The sequence below is a fragment of the Danio aesculapii genome, chromosome 3 (assembly GCF_903798145.1).
Source record: "Danio aesculapii chromosome 3, fDanAes4.1, whole genome shotgun sequence".
In the NCBI taxonomy this organism is placed as follows: Eukaryota; Metazoa; Chordata; class Actinopteri; order Cypriniformes; family Danionidae; genus Danio; species Danio aesculapii.
Genome location: NC_079437.1, coordinates 874,230 through 892,396, shown reverse-complemented (window position 1 = coordinate 892,396; position 18,167 = coordinate 874,230).

Below are 18,167 nucleotides of genomic sequence, written 5' to 3'. Positions count from 1 at the left end.
AAATTAATTATTTGTAGCCTACCGTTTCAACTACCGGACCGGCATGGTCTTTATTTTACCCAAAACCAAATCATAAATAAATAAACATAAGTTACACACAAATTAACACCTGTCAATCACTTTTTCCGCGGGACTCTGGCATGAATAGGCAGAGTGATCTGTGTCGTTATAATGACGTCGACAAACTTGGTTGGTAAAAAAGGTGCACAACCAACAGGAACCAACCAGCAGTATCTGAGGTTTTCACTAAATTTAATAAGTGCAAGCGTGAAAGCGAAAGACTAAAGCAGTGTACTGACGCTGTGACACGTTACCTGATAGATTCAAAAGACAAGATAGAGACAAGATTAATTAAATATCACGTTTAACAACTATAGTGAGACGCGATCCAGCGGTACATCCTTGATCAACAGTCCGATGTGCACTGCTCAAAGCATCCGCTGAGCTGGAGCTCAGACGAGCGCATGACAGTGTGTGTGTCTGTGTCTGGTCACGTGATGTGCGTTTTCAGCAAGTGATACTCATATAGTTTGGAAGGAGGGCTTTTCAGAAATGCTAGGTGAAATACCAGTGTGGGCGTGGGTGTATTAGTGTAACCGGGTCTAAGTGTTTATTTTTCGCAAGCGTGTTTGCGAAGGGTTAATTTGACGTCTATCGACCTAACACTAACCAGAACTGCTAAAATGCTAACTCGCTTCCTGGTTTTTGCATACAAATTGACGTACAGTTCCTCCGCTCTATACACACAAAGTTGCCTAAATGGTTAGTTCACCCAAACATGAAGTCCTGTCATCATTTACTTATTTCGCTTTTGTTTTTCAAACCTGTTTGAGTTTCTTTCATCTGTTGAGCACAAATTAAGTTATACTAAAGAATGCTGGGGAAAAAACCCAATGACGTCTGTAGTATGTATGCTTTTTATTTTTAATTAAAGAGTATTATATAATATTTCACAACAAAAATATAGATGGCAGGTAAGTATAAACAAAATATAAATATACATATGTGGTGATTAAATAAATTATTATTATTTATCTTCACATATTTTTAAAAGTGTGTATAGGGCTTTCTGTTTAGCGAGTCTCTGTTAACATACAAACATATGTCAGTTAACAAAACCATTCAATTTGGTCTCTTATTTGTAAATTTACATATAAGAGTGTAAAATGTTGTTGTCAATATGAATAAATTAATTAAATACATTTTAAAAATCATCTTGAAGTAGTATGTTTTGTTATACGGATGTCAATGGCTGCTTTTCCCACAGCATTTGCAATTTGTTAAAATAAACAATTCCAATATAACAAGAAGCTAATTGTTCAGAGATATTAACGAAAATAAATAAATAAATAAACAAGTATTCGACAACAGACCCAAAGCAATTGAGAAAACTGTACTTGTAAATTAAATATAGCCTAGTCTGTTCTGGAAAAACACAATAGAAACTCTCTCACACACACACACATTCTCTGCTCGAGAGCGCCTCCATGAGGGAAACTGAGGACCTGCAGCATTCCCTCACACACACTTCACCTCAACACACAGAAACATTTCATCTCAACACACACTTCTCCACCTGCAGAATGCGAAAACCAGCAGACCCGCGCCAGGTTAGCCGATGCTAACCTGAGTCTCTTTCATAATAAACGGCTAATCTGCGCTGGGCCAGTTCTGACCAGCCGAATTCCTGTGAATTACTCGCTCCAAACACAAAAGAGATTGTTGTTCAGCTTTGTGATTTCAAAACGCGGATCACAAGGGATCAATCAGCGAGCTCAGTGTTTAAAATAGCCGATAAACAGTGGAGGGACTGTCGAGGTTATGATTGTCGACCGTGTGTTGTTGTTGCTAAAGCAGAACTCAGCGGCACGTATCATACACCATAATCTACAGTTATTACCTATGGTTATTACTCTCGGGATTTTCACGGGCAATTATTCACTAGCGCTTTCTCGGTAAATCATTGTCATGACATTTTGATTTGTGGAAAGGCTGTTTTCTTATGGAGGAGGTCAAAAATAAAAACGCATGTAGAGCCTTTTATAGCCTGGATTAAATCAAATTCACAAAAGTTTTTATATTAACAAAAGTCTGTCAAATACCTTTTGTGAAAATAAAATAATAAAACATGACTTGTTTCAAGTATAAAATGCTAATTTAGTGTAGGCTATAGTGTGTATGTATACAGTACTTTTTTATATTATTATAGTAAAAGTTGTAAATTATAGTAAAAGTTGTGACAGTAAAAAAAGAAAGTAGCCTAGTGATTTCCAAATGTACATGTATTTCAGTGCAGACATTATAAACACAAAATATTTCATGTTTTGTCTGGTCAACTTCATTTCATTTGTGAATATACATCCTTTCCTGTCATTCAGACCTGCAACACTTTCCAAAAATGTTGTGACAGGAGCAATTGAGGGCTAGTAATCAGGTAAATTGGTTAAATAATGATTCGATTTGAAACAGGTGATGTCAACATTGTAATTATGATTTGGTACACAAGCAGCATCCAAGAAAAGTCTAGTCCTTTAGGAGCAAAAGGAGAAAATTATTGAAATGTTTAAAAACAATGTTCCTCAAAGGAAGCTAGGAAGCCATTTGGATATTTCACCTTCAACAGTGCATAACATCATTAAAAGATTGAAGGAATCTGGAGGAATTTCAGTGCGTAAAGGATAAGGGTGCAAGCCTAAGCTGAACAACTGAGTTCTCCGATCCCTCTGGCGGCACTGCATCAAGAATAGTCTATAAGCGATATCACCACATGGACTCAGGACTACAACCACAAATGCCAAATAAATCTGTACTGTGCCAAAATCGCCCTATGTTAACAGTGTCCAGAAGCATCATCGACTTCTCTGGGCTCAGAGGCATTTGGGATGGAGCATCACACAATGGAAATATGCACTTGTTTTCAGATGAATCAGTTTCAGGTATTTTTTTGGGAGAAATGGATGCCGTGTGCTCTGGACCAAAAAGGAAAAGGATCCAGACTTTTAGTCTAAAAGCTGATGTTTTTCAGTATATATTAAATTACTGAAAGAGCTGCAGTTTGTTTTGTATTTTTATAGATATATTATGTTTTAAAAGCAACTTCAAAAGTAAAGTAATTAGTAATCTCATTACTTTTTACATGAAGTAATACTAATCTAGTTACTTTTTACAACTGTAATCTGTTTACTACTGTAATCTACCCAACACTGTATATTTATATACACTACCGGTCAAAAGTTTGGGGTCAGTTTTTTCTTCTTTTTTTTTCATGTTTATTTAAAGAAAATTATTCTGTTAATCAAGGCAGCATTTATTAAATGTAAAAAAATCTTATAATGTTAAATATTTATTCAAATTTTGAATTATTGCTTTCTTATTGTATGTTGTTTCAAATGAAATTATTACTCTAGTCATTATTGCTGTTATTACTATTACCATTAACAACAACAACAATAATAATTATATTAATAATAATGATAATAACAATAATTAATATTAGAGTGATTTCTGAAGGATCCTGTGACTCTGAAGGCTGAAATATTGAAGCTGAAAATTCACCTTTAAAATAGCTGGATTAAATGATTAAATTAAATGATAAACTACTTTTGAACAGTTAGTTTTTATAGCGCAATAACATTTTTACTGTATTTGTGATTAAATAAATGCAGCCTTGGTGAGCAGGAGAAGCTTATTATAGACAGTTAAACATCCTGCTGACCTCAAACTTTTGACCAGTAGTGTATATATATATATATATATATATTTTAACTTATGTACATTTCTATGTATTTATGTGTTATATCATCTTGCATCAAATATATAATATTTATCTATCAATTATTTTGATTTCTATTTCTATTTTGTATTTTTCTGTTTGTTGTATGTTGTTAATGTTTTCTAACTCTTTTTTTGTCCACATTTTGTTCAATAATTGTTTTATTTCAATGTAATTTGCATTGATTTAAGTTATTTGATTGTAATTTTTGTTGTGTGATTTACTCAGTTAATATATGTGGTCAGCCACATAAGGGCCACATAAGGGCGTAACAGATCTTAGCCTTACTGATCTTGAATACAAGGCCCATATCTTGACCACATAAAAATGTATTACTTGGCTCAAGCTTAGTGGAGTTGTGGCACTACTTTGGTTCAGTTCTGGCTAAAAAAGACGTGTGCCAGTTCTGGGCTGGGGAACACTAACTGATCTGGGTCCCATCTTAGCTGTTGATATGGGCCAGATCTGGGCCAAAGGAAATTTGTTGACTGGGCAGGGTGTGTCATGGTATGGGGTCAGTGGCACCATTAATGCTGAAAAGTACATAGAGATTTTGATGCACGATATGCTGACATCTTCCAGGATATTTCAACAAGACAAGGCAAAACCACATTCTACACACATTACAAAGTTCTGACTGCAGAGAAAGAGAATACAGGTACTTGAATGGCCTGCCAGCAGTCCCGACCTGTCTCCAATAGAGAGTATGTGGTGGATTTTGAAGTGCAAAAAGCAGCAACAAAACCCCGTACTGTTGCCCACCTTAAGACTTGTTTGCAGGAAGAATGAGACAAAATTACACCTGAAACACTTCATCACTTGGTGTCTTCAGTCCCTAAATGTCTTTTAAGTGTTGTGAAAAGCAATGGCAACATTACAAAGTAGTAAATGCTTTACTGTTCCAACTTATTTTTTTCCAGACCGTGGTACACTGGACCAGCTCTATACCCTCACCAGGGTGCTCGAGGGTTCGTGGGAGTATGCCCAACCAGTCCACATGTGTTTTGTGGACTTGGAGAAGGCATTCGAGCATGTCCCTTGTGGCAATCTGTGGAGGGTGCTCGGGGATTATTGGGTCAGAGGCGCTTTGTTAAGGGTTGTCTCGTCCCTGTATGAACAGAGTAGGAGTCTGGTTCGCCTAGCCGGCAATAAGTCAGACTTGTTTCCAGTGCATGTTGGACTCCAGCAGGGCTGCCCCTTGTCACCAATTCTGTTCATAATTTTTATGGACAGAATTTTAAGGCGCAGCCTTGGGCTGGAGGGGGTCCGGTTCGGGGACCACAGGATTTCATCTCTGTTATTCGCAGACGATGTTGTTCTATTGGCTTCATCGAACATGGACCTTCAGCATGCACTGGGGCGGGATGAGAATCAGCACCTCCAAGTCCGAGGCCATGGTGCTCCACCGGAAAAAGGTGGTTTGCCATCTCCAGGTTGGAGGAAAGTCCTTACCCCAGGTGGAGGAGTTTAAGTATCTTGGGGTTTTGTTCACGAGTGAGGGAAAGATGGAACGTGAGACTGACAGGCAGATTGGTACAGCGGCAGCAGTAATGCGGTCAATGTACCGGTTCATTGTGGTAAAAAAGGAGCTGAGCCAAAAGGCAAAGCTCTCGATTTACCAGTCAATCTACGTTCCTACTCTCACCTATGGTCATGAGCTTGGGGTCATGACCAAAAGGACAAGATCTCAGATACAAGTGGCCGAAATGAGTTTCCTTCGATAGGTGGCAGGGCGCACCCTTATGGATAGGGTGAGGAGCTCTGACATCTGGGAGGAGCTCGGAGTAGAGCCACTGCTCCTCCACATCGAGAGAAGTCAGCTGTGGTGGCTCGGGCATCTGTTTCAGATGCCTCCTGGACGCCTACCTAGGGACGTGTTCCAGGCATGTCCCACCGGGAGGAGACCTCGGGAAAGACCCAGGACACTCTGGAGGGACTATGTCTCTCGGCTGGCCTGGAAACGCCTTGGGATCCCCCCGGAGAAACTGGAGGAAGTGTCTGGGGAGAGGGAAGTCTGGGGTTCTCTCCTAAGACTGCTGCCCCCGCAACCTGGCCCCGGAAAAGGGGTAGAAAATGAATGAATGAATGAGGAACACATTAAATAATGTGTGTTCATATTGTCGCAATGAAATACTAGTCAAAGTAAATTTAGAAATACCTACTTTCTTTTTTTATTTGCGTTTTCCGTACTGTCTTAATTTTTTATGATTTGGGGGTGTAAAGCATAAGTGCTCCAGGGTCACATATAACTTTGTCTACAGAGTTCCACAAACAGAAATATGTTATATATGATGATAACTAAATTTAGTGACCTAGAAAACCAAAAATAAACATGCATTATCACAATTCTATTTCCAAAAAGCCAAAAATACCATGGAAATCTCACATGTCCTTGACAGGTAAATTGTGAAATAAGTGTACTGACCTGGAAATACAGCGAAAATGGCACGTGTCCAAAAACACCAACAAAACCACAGTATCATATGACAGCATGTGGATTAAAAACTTTCTCCAAAAGTTGTCCTAAAAGCAATAGTATTAATATGTATTAATTTAATAAACTATTATTAAATAAAAACATTTATAATCCACTTCAAATGTTGCTACTGTATTTTTTGCGACTATATAACAGCATTGCTATTCATATTTGCAAGCAAAAAGAGTATTAAAATGTCTGCTAACTACATATATAACTGATTTCATGTAAAAAAAAAAACATTAATAATGAAGAGTGCAATAAAATCTAACAGAAACAAAACATGGTAACATGGTATTGTATAAATGTCAATGTAAATATATGTGGCTAAATTTAGTGACCTAGAATGCTGAAGTGGTTTGGCCGAGTAGCCTATAGGAGCTTGTTAGCATAAGAGCGGTGCGCTAATCAGATTGGACTGATCCTTCATTGACCTCTGTGTGTCAGGGGTCAGAAACAGGACTGTGGGTGAGCAGAGGATCAGGATTAAACACACCAAAAAATAGCTCTTAAAGACCAGCGGATCATCTGCAGTTTCAGAACTGGCTAGCAGCAAATATGCTATATTTGGTCACAGAACACAGCAGTGGGATTTCAGAAGCAAAAACAAGTCAGGTCATATTCATTTAGAGTGCATATCGTGATACACTATGGTTTTTAAATAGGAATTAACCGATACATCGGTTTGGTCATATTGATATCGGCTGATAAATGCTATTTTTAATATTATCGTTATCAATCTTATATTTAAATTAGGTTGATTGTGCATTTAAAAAAAGAGTTTGGTTAATTGTCAATTTATTTATGCATTTTTTTTTGTCAGGCAGTAGATTATATTTATATAAAAGAAAGTTGAACATACAATTAAATAGTTAATTAATAAAGTTCAGAAATCAGTTCAGGTTTTAAATTAAAAACATTTCTTCACTGAATGTGTTTGCCTTTGTTTATTGAAATTATGCATAATAATTTGAAACATTTATATTTATTGACTTGTATATCTGTCTCCAAATCTAAAGAGATATCGGTTATCGGTGCATCCCTAGTTTTAGAGCATAATTACAAACATTTTTGATGTTATTGTTAATATCTTCATGGCTTACTGAGCAGATTACAGACATTTTAAGTAAAAAAAGTTGTTTATTGAAGTAAAAACACAGTTGTATTACCATGGTATAGTCGCAACTGAAATTTCTTTAAATTTTGAAATTCACCATTCACCATTTTTATTATTCTGATTTCGTAGTCGGATTCAATTTTCAACTGTGTACTTTGTGGAATTTTTTTGCAAATGTAGAAGGTTTCAGGATTGAACTAAATTCAGCAGCAAATCCACAATATTTATTGACAGGCAGTTTTTATTTATAAAAAAACAAGTTGGCTATAGAAATAAATAGCTAACTAATAAATTTCTTCTTTTCAGCAATTAAGGCTTTACAATAAAAAAATTAAATAAATAAACAGTTGTCCACTGAATGTGTTTGCAATAATGCAGATACTTTAAAATAAATTGTAATCATCAGCCTATATATCAGTTTCCAAATCTAAAGAGTTATCGGTTATCGTTTTATTGAATCCATCAGAGTCCACTGTGTATGTTTTTTGAGATTTCAAATTTCTCTCGAGAGTGCCATTCACGCCTGCTTTTCTTGCATGAATCCACCAGAGGCCACGGTCGACTGACTGACTGACTCACCCACCCTCCTCCTTCCCTAAACCCAACCAATAGTGTTCTTAAAAGCACCAAATGACCCGCCCACTCATTTCCCTAAACACAATCGATAGTGTTTTCAAAAACAGACTGACCCTCCCACCACCTTCCCTAAACCCAACTGGTAGTGTTTTCAGAAGCACCGATTGACCCGCCCACCCCCCCTACTAAACCCAACCGATATTGTTATCAAAAGCACTGATTGACCCGCCCACCACCTTCCCTAAACCCAACCGATATTGTTTTCAAAAGGACTGATTGACCCGCCCACCCCCTTCCCTAAACCCAACTGATAGTGTTTTCAAAAGCACTGACTGACCCACCCACCCCCTTCCGTAAACCCAACCGATAGTGTTTTAAAAGCACCGATTGACCCACACACCTCCTTCCCTAAACCCAACTGATAGTGTTTTTAAAAGCACCAATTGACCCGCCCACCCCCTTCCCTAAATCCAACCGATAGTGTTTTCAAAAGCATTGATAGTCCCGCCCACCCCCTTCCCTAAACCCAACCGATAGTATTTTAAAAGCACCAATTGACCCACACACCTCCTTCCCTAAACCCAACCAATAGTGTTTTTAAAAGCACCAATTGACCCGCCCACCCTCTTCCCTAAACCCAACCGATAGTGTTTTAAAAGCACCAATTGACCCGCCCACTGCCTTCCCTAAATTCAACCAATAGTGTTTTAAGAAGTACTGATTGACCAACCCACCACCTTCCCTAAACCCAACCGATAGTGTTTTCAAAAGCACCGATTGACCCACCCACCTATTCCCTAAACCCAACCAATAGTGTTTTCAAAAGCACCAATTGACCCACCCACCACCTTCTGTAAACCCAACCGATAGTGTTTTTAAAAGCAGCAGACTCGAACCCCATTGTTGTGGTCAACTCCTCTCTACGTCTCAAGTCTGCTGATGTACATGGCGAGCTACTAGGCAAACTGGTAACGACGGGAAAGCATTCCACATTGAGGTAAGCGGTCAGCTGTTAAACGAGAAAAGGAACGGCATCCTGTGGTGTTTGTTTCAAAGACGAAATGCAGTCATACATACTTCTGGTTACATTATTCTTTTGGATGTTTAATTCTGCCACACATGGTGGCTCAGAGGTTAGCATTGTTGCCTCACAGCAAGAAGGCCACTGGTTTGTGTCCCGGCTGGGTCAGTTGGCATTTCTGTGTGGAGTTTGCATGTTCTCCTCGTGTTGGTGTGGGTTTATCCCAAAGTCCAAACATATGCGCTACAGGTGAATTGAATAAACTAAATTAGTCATAGTGAGCGTGTGTGAATGAGTGTGATTGGGTGTTTCCCAGTACTGGGTTGCAGCAGGAAGGGCATCCCTTGTGTAAAACATACCCTGAATGTATTGGCGGTTCATTCTGCTGTGGTGACCCCTGATAAATAATGAACTAAGCTGAAGGAAAACGAGTGAATGGTGAATTCTGCCGCAGCTGTGACTGTATGACCTGCAAGGCTCAGTTAAACTCAAGGTCCTGCTTTTATTCAGAGGAAGCCAGCTTGAATAGGTGTGATGGAGAGCGATGCCAGCGTCTCGTTTCCTCTCATCAGCATCACTCGGCGCCTGGTTGCCATGACGACGACGCCCACGTCCGTGTGCCAGCGAGACGTGTTCATTAGAGCCTTCATTTACCTCCCACCAGCTGCCCGTCTGTCTCGCTTTACATCCGATATCTGCAGCTCTGATCCACCGCTGCCTTTTTCCTGCTGCACTGAAAAAAAAAATGATTCATTGGATTTAATACATTTAAGGTGAGTGGTTGCAAACAATTGATATGTCTGAATGTCAACAAATTAACCATCTACAGCAGTGGTTCCCAACCTTTTTCCCCAGAAAATGATATTATTGCTCATATAAGTTTGCAGTAAAGATGACAAAAAATGTTTATATGTTGATCTAGATGATGACATATCTTGATATCTAGATATGTTTATGCACAAATAATAGCCTAATGTTTCCCAGAGATGGGTTGCAGCTGGAAGGGCATTCGCTGCATAAAACATGTGCTGGATAAGTTGGCGGTTCATTCCGCTGTGGCAACCCCGGATTAATAAAGGGACTAAGCCGAAAAGAAAATTAATGAATGAATCAATGATAGCCTAATGTAAAATATAAAAGCAAAACATCATTAGCCATTTGTAACACAAATGTAAGCCTTTGGCCTTTAAATTGGCCCTATTTGAAATTCAATAACCAAAATATCAGTATTCACGATGATGTACAAGGGAAAAAATAATATAGGCTATTACAATTTAATACTTGCATGTAATTTGTTATGCTCTATCAATAAGTGTGAGGATTGCTGCGAGATGAATCAGTGGGCCTCTGTCTTTTTTGTGGAGGACGGATTACAAATTTGTCCATTTTTGTTTCATAGCCCAGCAAGCAATAGCCATCATTTCACCGGCTAGGTGAAGTATAGACCAGATCTAGCCCGGCTACGTGTAACCCAATTTTAGCCTGAATAACCTTAAATTTGGTTGCATGTTGTTTTTTTGCTAAATAAAGCTTATGATATGTATGATACTCCATCATGTAAGAAAAGTCAATAACGTTTATGAGGTTCCTGCAAGTAATAGACGTAGTTTCAGTTTCTCGGTGAAGTATAGACCCAATCTAGTCCGGCTATGTGTAACCCATCTCTAGCCCAAAAAAACTTAAATTTGCTTACCTGTCTTTTTTTTGGGCAAAATACCTTGTGATATGTATCACCTTCAAGTAAGGAAAGTCAGTCGCATATAAGGTGTTTGGGCTTTCAAAAATATATGCTATTTTCATAGTCTGAGCGTTTCATATGCGACCATCAACCCGTTTTCTCAAAGGATGACAAACTGGCAAAACATTGCTGTCGCCCTGATACAAGTTTTATTTATTGATAAAAGTACAAAGGACTGTAGTGTTTGGGTGTTCTGTGTTTGTCTGAGAAAATTAGTCTTACCAAAATGTGAATATTCCATACAAGCTTTAGCAGATCGCTCAATTCTTGTCAAGTGACTCTCAGTGCGCTCGTGTCGCGGCCTGAGGTTCATTGGTGCGAGCGCGTCACGCTACTTATGCGCGCATACCGCGCACCTCCATTGGAAACAACAAACTTGTGCAAACTCTAGAAATACGCGATGTGCCGCCGTCATTTGCAATCTTCATCAGTTGATCTTCTTGCACAGCCATGGTGGATTCACCAGATTTGTTGACAAGTGGGTTGCGGATCTATTCCTTGGCAGGTCGCGGGTCCTTCACTTGCCCTTTTTCCCTTAGCAAAGAAACTTTCTAAAGACGCATGTTTCTACTCATTTTGCTGCTTGTGCGTTAAATTTGGGCTCTCAAGTGACTGAGACGTAGGCAAGAGAATACGCTAATTTTTCAAAATAAAAGATCGTTCAGACTCAGATAATAAATAAAACAGAAATAATTAATGATTTCTTGTGTGGCCCGGTACTAATTGATCAACAGACCGGTGGTTGAGGACCACTGAGCTAGGGGATGTAATGAACTAACGCAACATGATCATTCTTATTGCCCACTGATAAATTTTTTTTTTAAATATGACGCGACCCCCCACATAGCTCGCTGAGGCCCCCTTGTGGGCCTCGACCCCCCTGTTGGGAACCGCTGCTCTACAGCACAGCGTTGCCCTCAGGCAACAGAAAGTTTAGGCTTGAGTTAAGGCTCTTGCTAAGCACAGATTTTTTTTTAAATTATTGCAACTAATTAAAATGTTAGAAAAAGTATCAATAAAACATCCAATAAGGTGTAGGAGTCACTATCTAGCACCGTTTGAAGGTGGAGCTTTATTTTCTGACTCATGGTGACAGGAGCACATGGTATGAGAAGAAGTGAAGATTATTTGCTCAATTAACCTCATCTAAAGTAACTTAAACTGTACAAAGAAAAATGTGTGTATTTGTGAAGTTGTAGAGAAGCCTTTTGTCATGTTTTATGAAGTTTTATTTTATTTTACATGTTCAGAAATTCAATTTTTCTTTATATTGCCTCAGGGCAACGTTGTGCGATAAGTGGTACTTTTCAAGAAATGTTTACTGACATTACATGTGGACATTTCCAAATATTATCATTATTACACATTGTATTATTTTTCATTTAATTTGACTTTTTAAACATATTTTGACAGAAAGATGCATGTAAGCTTGTTCTATGGAAGTAAAGAGCAGGATCCCGGAGTTAGGCAAATCCCATCCCCAAGGTTTGAGCAGAAGTGTAAAAAATATCTTCAGAAGTTCAAAAAGTAGCCCTGACTATCATTTATAAGTGATCGATTTACACAGCAGGCAGCACACAAAATAGGGTCAAATATATAGACCACTAACATTCCACTATATACAGTGCTCAGCATATATATACGTACACCCCTCACAAATCTCTCATTTAAATTAATATTAGATCTAGGGCTATTCTAACAAAATAATTTATGATAACCGTCCAAAACAGTAAACCTAAATTGATCTGTTAGAGAAAAATGTTGAACAAATGTAGAAGAGCAAAATTCAACAAAAAAAATAATAAATTAATAAATTAAAAATAAAAATTCTAAATTTAGTGGAAATTTTTCCAATATTTGCATTAATTTAAATGTATTATCTTGATGTTCGGTGAATAAAATATTATTATAAATATATCAGTTTAATAAATCTTTTTTGTTCAAATGCACTAAAATATATGACCTATATTCACAGACAAATGGACAGAGTAGTGAGTTATGCTGAACACTGGATATGCTTTATGTGTTCTTCCCTATTTCCTTAATGATTTTGTTACAATTCGAATAAGATTTGTAAATTAGTGTTGCTCTCTGATCACTGACTCATGATATTTGATATATAATATGTGCAGAATTTTCTCTGTGACTTTGTACCATGGTTGGGGGGGGGGAGGTGTTGTCAAACCAAAAACAACTTTTAACAATAAAATATTCCCAAAAGAACCAAAAAAATCAAGTCATGTACCATTAAATATGTGCAGTAGAGAGTTAAACTTAGTAATGTTCAACATTTAAATTTCATTCATTCATTCATTTTCTTTTCGGTTTAGTCCCTTTATTAATCTGGGGTCGCCATAGCAGAATGAACTGCCAACTTATCCAGCACATGTTTTATGCAGCGGACGCCCTTCCAGCTGCAACCCATCTCTGGGAAACATCCATACACACTCATACACTACAGACAATTTAGCCTTCCCAATTCACCTATACCGCATGTCTTTGAACTCTGGGGGAAACCGGAGCACCCGGAGGAAACCCAGGCGAACGCAGGGAGAACATGCAAACTCCACACAGAAACGCCAACTGACCCAGCCGAGTCTCGAACCAGCGACCTTCTTGCTGTGAGGCGACAGCACTAGCTACTGCGCCGCCCACATTTAAATTCAGCCCATGTAAACTGTTTCCAACCACTTACCTTAAAACAATTGAGTAAATCCAATGACTCATTTATTTAGTGTGTCTGACTGACTGAAGAGGCTTATTCCTTCAAAAAACAGGTCAAAATGTAAAGGGTTAGTTCATGCACAAATGAAAACCGGGTTATTAAGTACTCACCCCTGTGTCGTTTCAATTCATTGAGACCTTAGTTGATCTTCCGAACACAAATAATGGTGTTTTTGGATAAAATAAGAGAGCTCTCTCATCCTCCATCAGTGTTGTCAAGTCTGCAGTTTTCCCTCAGAATTGGGCTACTTTCGATCTGTGTCTTCTGGTTATTGATTATTTCACTGTAAAAAAAAAAAAAAAAGCTGGGTTTCACACAATTCCTTCATGTTCTCACAACACAAATTGATGAAGTTAACTAAATTGATTTTACAAATTTAAGTGGATTGAACATAAAACGATTAAGTTGTCCCAAAAAAACCTTAAGAAACCTCAACTTATTTGATATAACGAGTTTAAACAAGCAGCAAACTGTGGTCTTAAAGAGCTAGACATGGTCAGCAACAATACTCAGGTAGGTTGTGGTGTTGACACAGTGCTCAACTGGTACTAATGGGCCCAAAGTGTGCCAACAAAATATCCCCCACCAACAAAGTACACCACCACCACCAGCCTAAACCATGGATACAAGGCAGGATGGATCCATGCTTTCATGTTGACACTAAATTCTGACCCTACCATCCGAATGTTGCAGCAGAAATCGAGACTCATCAGACCAGTCAACATTTTTCCAATCTTCAATTGTTCAATTTTGGTGAGCCTGTGTGAATCGTAGACTTAGTTTCTTGTTCTTAGCTGACATGAGTCAACAGCATAGGCTCCAACAACCATGCCATGCCAAATGGTTAAGTGATTTTTTTAATAATAGAATATGTTAAATGCCATAGAGTAATGTAAAACACACTCACCGGCCACTTTATTAAGTACACTTGTCCAACTGCTTGTTAACGCAAATTTCTCATCAGCCAATCACATGGCAACAACTCAATTCATTCAGACATGGTCAAGATGATCTGCTGCAGTTCAAACCGAGCATCAGAATGGAGGAGAAAGGTGATTTAAGTGACTTTGAATGTGGCATGGTTGTTGGTGCCAGACAGGCTGGTCTGAGTATTTCAGAAACTGCTGATCTACTGGGATTTTCACGCACAACCATCTCTAGGGTTTACAGAGAATTGTCTGAAAAAGAGAATATATCCAGTGAGCGGCAGTTCTGTGGGCGCAAATGCCTTGTTGATGCCAGAGGTCAGAGGAGAATGGACTGGTTTCAGCTGACAGAAAGACAACAGTAACTCAAATACCCACTCGTTACAACTGAGGTCTGCAGAAGAGCATCTCTGAACACACAACACGTCCAACCTTGAGGCAGATGGGCTACAGCAGCAGAAGACCACATCGGGTGCCACTCCTGTCAGCTATAACAACAGGAAACTGAGGCTACAATTCACACAGGCTTACCAAAATTGTGCAGCCGACAAATCAGCAGCAGCTGTGTGATGCTATCATGTCAATATGGACCAAAATCTCTGAATAATATTTCCAGTACCTTGTTGAATCTACGCCAAAGGATTAAGGCAGTTCTGAAGGCAAAAGGGGATTCAATCTAGTACTAGTAATGTGTACCTAATAAAGTGGCCAGCGAGTATATGTATTCTAGATTAAAAAAAGCATGACCACAACCAGCTGAAGGATTTGATTCTTCAGCTGTCAATAAAGGTAAGATGATTTTATTTATGAAAAGAAAAAATAAACTGAATGCATTAAGTGATATAAAAACATCATCTTTTATGTATTGGAATGGCATATTTTGAGTTTAGGGATTGGGCTTGTTTTGGGCTACACTGTAAAAAAAAAAACAGCCATAAACGATCATTTTTCCATACTTTGTGATTCATGTTTTTATTTTTCCTGTTTATTTATGTTTTTGAGTTGCTTTTTAAGACCTTGAACAACTTTTAACCTTGAAAAGTTTGAAAAAGCGACTTTTATAAACATTTTTAATAGTTTGCAGTGATATATTGTCTGGGTTGGTCTTGAATATTACACTACACACACCTTGTAATAACCTGCTAGAACATTTTCTGTTATTTTACAGACTTATTTCTCTCTATATTATTTATTATGTTATTTCAAACTATTAAAATGTCAATAAAAGTCGCTTTGGTAAACTGTCGAGTTGAATTTTCAACATCAAAATTGGACAGAGTAGAGATCAACATTCCATAATGCAATTCACAACCTTAAATAAACAGAAAACACTTGTTAATCATGAAATACGGAAACCATTCATTAACAGGTATTTTTGAAGTGTAGTGTGATTGGAAATTGAGCTAGTTTTGTTAAAACAGTCCGTGTCTTCAGTGGAATAATAATTTACTGTGACTTTATATGAGCACTTCTCGACCGCCTGCACAAACTCAACATAGCCGCCATCTTGTATGTTAAAACTCAACTTTAACGAGGTGAAAACTCGAGAATGAGAGGACGAGTCCCTCAGGAGGAGCGCAGGGGTCAATCAAATCATCTTTAATAACAGTGTATTAAAGAGTTCTGAATCCTCCAGAGACGCCTCTTATAAGGAGAGGTTAAAGTCTCAGCTATATTGGGTGTACATTTAGAAAAAAAAAATCTAGACCATGTTAACGGTACATGAGGATTATGATGATAATCACCTCTTCATAAATGCGACAAGAAGCCTTCTGAAAACTTGCACACCAGCGCCACACAGTGCTCATCGGAGAAATTACTGTGTTTAGAATAAACGGCTGAGATCTGGAATCTCATTTTAGAACATTTAGAACGTGTTCTTTCTCTTAAAAGCCTCCGCGGGAACAAAATAGAACAGATTCCGCATTTAAAGAGACAGTACGTCTAAAATTACGCCGCCTTTAACATTTTTTGTGCTTGTTTTACTTCTGTTGAATACAAATGAAGATCTACTGAAGAAAAAAAAAATGCTATTGACTTCTATAGTATTTTAGAGTCCTGCAATGGATGTCAATGGCTGCTTTAATCCCAATATTCTTCAGAATGATAGGATGAAGCAACATTCTGTTCACAAAAGTGAACCACTTGAGTGTGAGTAAATGTTCTTTTCAGGTGAATGGTCCCCTAAAAAGGTGAATAAAACTCATATAGCAATAATTAAACACCAAATTTAAATTTTTGAACGTTCTTTCTCTTAAAAGCCATCAAAATAGAACAGATACACCATTTAATAAGACAGTATGGCTAAAATTGTGTCACCTTTAACTTATTCTATGCTTGTTTCTTCTCTTGAAGAAAAAAGATATAGTGAAGAAAAAAAAAACTGCTATTGACTTCCATAGTATTTTAGATCCCTGTTATAGATGTCAATGGCTGCTTTAATCCCAACATTCTTCAAAATATCTTGTTCTGTGTTTGTTCTGTGAAGAAAGAAATTCCTAAAAGTTTGGAACCACTTGAGTGTGAGTAAATGTTTGTTTTCGGGTGAACTGTCCCTATTAAAAAGTGAATCAATAAACTCACATAACAATAATTCACCCCCAAAATATTTTACTCAATCTCAGAAAATTTTAAATGCTAATAGATTTTTTTTTTTACATTCACAAAATGTAAGGTCTCAAAATGGCTTAATGTCCAAGCAAACACAGAACTTTCACTTAATGCTAGTAATTGATGCTATTTTGTTTTTGGATTAACTAATTATCACAGATATTTTGATTGTATTTTTTTTTAAACTATGAAACCACATTTCAGGAACATTGCAGGGCCAGGAAGATATTTTTAAAGAATCCAAATAGAACACAGAATGTCCATAATGGTTAAGATTTAGGCTATTATCTTTTTTTAATGAGGAATAAACAATGTTGTCCTGTATATTTTTTGCATCACATGATGCCAAAAGTTGAGCTTGAATTACATGAATTAGGCTACATATTAACATATATCACAGTAAATGCTTATTATAAGCTGAAGTAATATTTTGCAATATTATAATATTGCCATTTACCATTTGTAAAGTATTTTCAATCAGATAAATGTAGCAGTGGAGAGCAAAAATTTCTTTAAGAAAGAAAATAAAACAACTGTAAATGACTGCAGATGACACGGTAGTGTGTCATGAGTTTCCCTCTATATCTATCCATCTATCTATCTCTTTCTATCCATCCATCCACCTATATCAATCTCTTGTCCATCTTTACAATGTTGTCCTGTATATTTTTTGCATCACATTGATTGATCCATCCGTCTATCTATATCTTTTTATCTATGCATATATATCTATCTGGCGACGCAGTAGGTAGTGCTAACGTCTCACAGCATGAAGGTCGCTGGTTCGAGCCTCGGCTGGGTCAGTTGACGTTTCTGTGTGGAGTTTGCATGTTCTCCCTGCGTTTGCGTGGGTTTCCTCCGGGTGCTCCGGTTTCCCCCACAGTCCAAAGACTATGGTACAGGTGAATTGGGTAGGCTAAACTGTCCGTAGTGTATGTGTGTGTGAATAAGTGTGTATGTGTTTCCCAGTGATGGGTTGCAGCTGGAAGGGCATCCGCTGCATAAAACAAATGCTGGATAAGTTGGCGGTTCATTCCGCTGTGGCGACCCCAGATTAATAAAGGGACTAAGAAGAAAAAGAAAATGAATGAATGAATAAATCTATCTATCTATATCCATGGACCCAAGATTCTCATAGAAATCAGTCAAGTTTGGTGAAGAAAAAAATCATGGTTTGGGGTTACATTCAGTATGGAGGTGTGTGAG